General features: G+C 50.4%; 1 protein-coding gene across 1 annotated transcript in view; it reads right to left on the bottom strand.

Moving 5' to 3' along the window:
* DLGAP2 (discs, large (Drosophila) homolog-associated protein 2) overlaps window positions 1-5,129 on the bottom strand; it is a 121,266-nt gene extending 116,137 nt beyond the window's left edge. Inside the window, exon 1 of the mRNA XM_010833414.1 lies at window positions 5,068-5,129. The gene's annotated coding sequence lies outside the window, so the exon portion shown is untranslated. The remainder of the gene's footprint in view (window positions 1-5,067) is intronic.
* Between the last annotated feature and the right edge of the window lie 446 nt (window positions 5,130-5,575).

The following is a 5,575-nucleotide window of genomic DNA, read 5'->3' on the forward strand; positions in this document are numbered from 1 at the left end:
ACAACAGCAAAGGAGTAGGACAGGACCGAGTGACTGAGAAGCACACCAGCGCCCGCCTCACTCTTGATGCCAACAATAAACAAGGGCTGTGACAACCGCTGAGCCGTGGTGAGACTTCTCACAGCCCCAGTGCGTCTGCTCCTTCTCATTTTCACAGACCACAGAGCTCCTCCAGAAGCCTGGCCTCACCCCCGCCAGCTGACCGCTCACTTCCACTCGCTTTCTACGTCTGGATGCCAGGCTTCACAAGCGCGATCCCCAAACAGATCAGAACACCGCCCTGTTTCTACCTAAGCGTCTGTCCACATGACAAGACAGACACACATCCGGGTGACTTCTGACTCGGGTCTGAACGGATGCGTGCTTTTGAGTCACAGGCAGTTGAAGAGGCAAACCCTTACACACATGCAAATCCTCAAAATCAAAAAGCAGTCTTGGAATCCCTGCTTTCAGTGTGTGCAGATGAGGTTAGGAGCCATGGAGGTTGATTTCTAGAATAACTCTGAGGAAGCCAGACCTATGTCAGGGAGCCAGGGCCTGTCTTCCCAGTTCAGGGGCAAGCCGGTGCCCACGCAGCCCTCCCTGTCTGCACCCCCGAGCCCTGGAGAGGGCCTGTCCCACGGCACGGGCCCCTCGGCCCTCGGGTTTGGGGGCAGGAACAGCCTTGGTGCTCCTCCGTGTCTGGAGACGGGCTTGTCCCCGAGACGGTGGTGGAAGCAGCCCTCCTCAGCAGGCTCTCCAGCCCCAGGTCTGCCGCGTTTCAATGAATGCCATCGGTGCCCCTCGCAGGACTGAGTTCATTTCTCTCGTACACACAGAGGTGATGTGCTGGCTTCTTTCCGACTCCTCCTCGGCCACATGGGGGCTGCAGAGTCAGGCATCCTGCTGGTGGTGCATGGTGGCTGTTGTGTGGAAGAAGGAAGTCTGCTGTTCCCTAAGCTGCAAGGTCGTGGTGTCAGGAGGGGGCCTTTGGGAGGTGATGAGGTCACGGGGTGGGAGGACCAGTGCCCTGACAGCAGAGACCCCCGGGAGCCCCCAGGCCCGCCTCCATGGGAGGACACAGTGAGCAGAGCCCTCGGTGATCCAGCAAGAGGGTCCTCCCTGACACCGCCTCTGCTCGCACTCCGCCCTGACCCCCAGCCTCCAGAGCTGGAGAAATAAACGCCCGCTCTTTACAAGCCCCTAGTCTGTGGCACTTTTTTTTTTTAACGGCAGCTGAAATGGAGTAAGACAAAGCCACACACGCAGTCTCCGAGGTGGGAATGAGTCGATAGATTTACTGTTCGAGAAGGGAATCGGCCAGGAGAGGAGCCGTAATTCACCCTGCAGCATCCAGGCTCGGGAACCGTGTAAGTTAAACACTGATGCTCAGGGAAGAGCTTGGGCGCACGCTCCGGGAATGCAGATGAAGAAACGCAGTCTCCTGATTGCCACAGAAACAAGTATTGGTAACTCTTAAGACTGATTTTGATTTGTGCAGAAATTAAGTTTTAACATGAAGTTACCAAATAAGATACATGTTTTGGACTGTCCCCTTGCCAGCTGGCATGTGACCTTTCATTTTCTGAAGCTTCTGACAAGGGATGTCACACTCTCCAGGGTGCAGGGATCCCCTTGGGGGGCTCTGCAGTGGACAGGGGCAAGGGGGGGTGCTCTGAGGTGGCAGGATGGAAGGATGCAGTAAGTGGATACGTCACTGTCCAGACACAAATGTGGTGAGGCACCGTGTCCACTGTTTCTAGAAACTTCTAGAAATTTACCTGAAGGAATTAAGTGTGGACGCTGCTCAAGTTGCAGAGTTACACCTCTATACGTACATTGAGGGGCGATTATAAAAGGACGCAAAAAGGAGTTCTGAAAGGGCAGTTCTTTTGAAATGAGTTATGTGTCAGATTACTACGAGACAGTCACGCAGTTACATGGTGTGCAGACCTTAACAATGCCACGTAATGTGCTTTATTAAAATATTTTCACAACCTGCACCCATCCTGAAGAATGCTTTAGGTATTGGCAGCTGTTATTTTATATTCAGGTATTTTTAAAGCTGCACAGTTTGTCCTTTTTCTCCGTGTTTTGTCTCACATAATATTTGCCTAACATTCTTTGATCATTTCGTCCACCTTTTTTTTTTTTTTTATTTCAGTTTGTAATTGACTTGCTGGTGCAAAGTTTGGTTCAACAGAACAGTCCTCATAAATGTTTATAAATCACCAACTCATCACAACCGACTTAAACATAGCATTCACAGGAATGAAGAAAAGCCATTATTAGAAATCACATCTCCTATAACTGAGCCAATGTCACAAAAATCACTGGCAGGCAATTTAATTTCACTGCCTCTGAGAGTCTTCTCTTGAAATGCTTCTTCTGGGAAAAGTGGGTTTTCTCTTCTTTTGTAGTCACTTTGAATATGTGGCATTAATGCACTTTTATCACTGACTTTAGATTAATTTCACAGAAACCTTCTTTATCTTCCTCTCTTTCATGGCCATTTTGCCCATCATAAAGTTACTTTTCATGCATGACACCCTTCAGAGAGAACGTCTGAGCCCTGAAATGGCTAAAGGCAAGGAGTGTGGGTCTCATCTCCAAAAAGATGACTTCACTCATCTGTCACTGAAGAAAATTTAAGGGTTTTCAGTGAATGTCACATACCTGTCCTTGGCGCTTTCGAAATTGAGGCCAGTTAAGAAAAATAAGCAGTATCTTGAATGGGACCAGAGGCAGAGTTCCTCCACTGTTTTATGCCTTTAACCTCGACCAGGCAGTAAAACGTCTGAGTTTTGTAAATGGTGGTGACTCATTTCACTGCAACAGTGTTCACATCATTAGGAAGTGTTTTAAATTTTAATGCAACATGGTAGAATCAGAAGCTCAGAAGAGCCTTTAAAAACTTGTCCATTTTCACCTTCTTGATTTAGAGATGAGGAAACTAGAAAACTCAGTTAGGAAAATGTCTAAAATGACGATGTCTGCTCCCAGTTACTTTCTGTAGCAGCACTGGGAACATAGCTCAGACCTTCTCACCTTCCTTTCTCCCTCTGTTCTTTCCTCCCTTCCTTTCAGGAACCTTCTATAAATGATGCTTGCACATGCTCTACGCCGTGTCCCTGGCCTGAGGCACGAGATGGAGTCACTAGAGACTGCTTACAGACAACAAGCCCACCGCGAACCAGTGCCCACATGCCCCAGTTGATACTGACCATGAGAGGCGGGTTGCGCCCTTGGGTTTCAGTGGGTGGGCTGCTCGAGACCCCTGGGGCCCGCTCCTGTGGGCACACTGCTGCCCGGAGCCACAGCCTGTCCAGCAGCCACGTGGCTCTTTCCTGAGTCACCTGACGGCTGATGGGGCCTCCGTGGTGACCACGTGGGGACGGGGCAACATTCCCAGAGTGACTCTGTGGCCAAGTCACCACATCCTCCAGCTGGTCTCTCCCCAAGTCCTTCGAAGCATGCCTGTTCTGCTCACTGGAGGCACCAACCCTCCCCTCACATCCAGACTGCAGAGACGGACCACTAAGCACCTTCTGTCCCTAATGGTGGGGTGGCTTCTCCCCAACAATGAGAGTCAGGCCCCCGTGCTCGGGCTGGGCTGGCCCAGGGGACACAGCACCCTGCGGACTGCGCCCGCCCAGAGGGTCAGCTCCTGGGTGGATGCAGCCCCTGCATCAGCCCCCAGGGCTCCCCACCATGGACATGGAAACGTAACCTCAGGGCGCCAAGTCCCGCTACAGAAATGGGAGGCTGCCACAGACACAGTACTGATGCTGAGCCGTCTCAGACCCAGGACAAATGCAGGTGAGTTACCATCAATGTCTCAGGAGACAGACAGCCCACGAGTCACCCTTTCATCCGGAAGCTTCACAGAGTGAAACCAAAACCATCGCATGCGGATTCATTCCAACAACACAGCCAGAACTCCTTCTAAGAAGGAGTTTTTACAATAAATAATTGTATTGGCCAATTTCCAGATAGAGAAAGGCTTGGTTAAACTGGCCAGTTGGAAATCAATTTCTAGTTCAATCATAACCAGTAACATACTTTCATTCCTTTAGGACTACCCCTGGTTTCACAATTTTACATTGAAAAGCAAACTTTTTCTGGTTCTAATTTCCTTTTAAAGAAAACACAGCTATACACAAGAGAACTCCTGTGATTTCAATATTATTCTTGAAGCCAATCAATGAGAAACATATCACTGGCTAAAGATTGGATACAAATTAAGAAAAATTCAAATTTAAATAGAATAGAAAGCAGACTTATGATGCATAAGCTGGCCTCAGTGCAGCCACGGCAGATGGGCGTGAGAAGCCGAGGAGGCAGCTGCAAGTCCTTCGGGTGAATAACCTCATTAGGTGGACGTCCAGGAGCCCTGGGCCGCGGAGAGGGCGTGTATTCTCAGCTAAGTTTCATGTGGATGCCGTTCAACCGTTTGACGCTGAATTTATCCAACACTCCTTGTTTCCAGCAGGAGCACTTGCCCCGTTTTATGTAAGCCTGACTCCATGTCAATCGGTGATGGCTGAGTCTGGTTCCAGCTTCACTGTGTCCATGGCGCATAAAAATAAAATTTGCACGTGATTTTAATGAGCACTGGGGAAAATAGAGTATGACAGTAATTTGGAAGCAAGCACATAATTGCACTCAGCATCCAAACCACAGTGGAGCTGGCCTCGCCTGGAGAATTCAGCTGTTTAATGTCAAGTAACAGTTACCCAAAAAAAATGCAAATAAAACAGCCTTTCCCTCCCTCAGATTGACTGAGGGTTTTAGTGAAGGAGGAAGAAAGGAGAGGGGTCTCATTCTACACATGTAGACACGTCTCAATTATGTTACTGCGGCCTTAATAATTAACAGTAATAACTATTTAATAATTCATCCATGATGATCTGGAGCAAATGTGTTCTCACCTAGAGTGCCCACGGTGTTTACAAACTGCTATTTAGGAAAATCTCTCACCACATCTACTTGGATCTGACTAGGAGCCCTGAGGGCAACTGTACATGTGAAGCCCTTTGTAAGCAGGGTGCCGGTGCCCCGAGCAGCGCCCGGTGTGGGGTACTCTACCTGGGTCGTCCTCAGCCGGCCCCGGGAAGCTGATGCCCGGCTGGGCCAGGTCCGCGCCCTCCTCCTCTGCAAAGAGAGAGACAGTCACGGTTCAGTGCGGCTCCATGCTCTCCTCCGCAGACTCTCAGCACAGGACGTGCTTTCCCACCCGTGCAGACGCCCATGACCTGCGCTGGCATTGGGGGCCGAAAGTGCAGGAGCCAGCACTTTTCTGATGATAGCCCCGCGGTGGCAGGCGCACGTCTGCCCCACGGAGGCACCCGCTCTGGGGGCTGTGCAAGGGGTCTCGGCTGCGCTCTGGGTTCCTGCAGATTCTCTGCCTGGGGACAGGATTCTGCAAACCCAGCTGCTCAGCCCACGTGGGCCAGTGAGCCCTGGTGAGCCCCGCATGGCCCTGAGGAGGCCCCTCTGTCGTCTAGAAGCCTATTCCGCCAAACTGAACGTCTGCAGTCACTGTTCTCTTGTGAATGTTAGTTCATCTTAGGTCACTTTTGTTCATATCTCATTT

This window comes from Bison bison, unplaced genomic scaffold (genome assembly GCF_000754665.1).
Source record: "Bison bison bison isolate TAMUID 2011002044 unplaced genomic scaffold, Bison_UMD1.0 scf7180017863606, whole genome shotgun sequence".
Taxonomy (NCBI): Eukaryota; Metazoa; Chordata; class Mammalia; order Artiodactyla; family Bovidae; genus Bison; species Bison bison.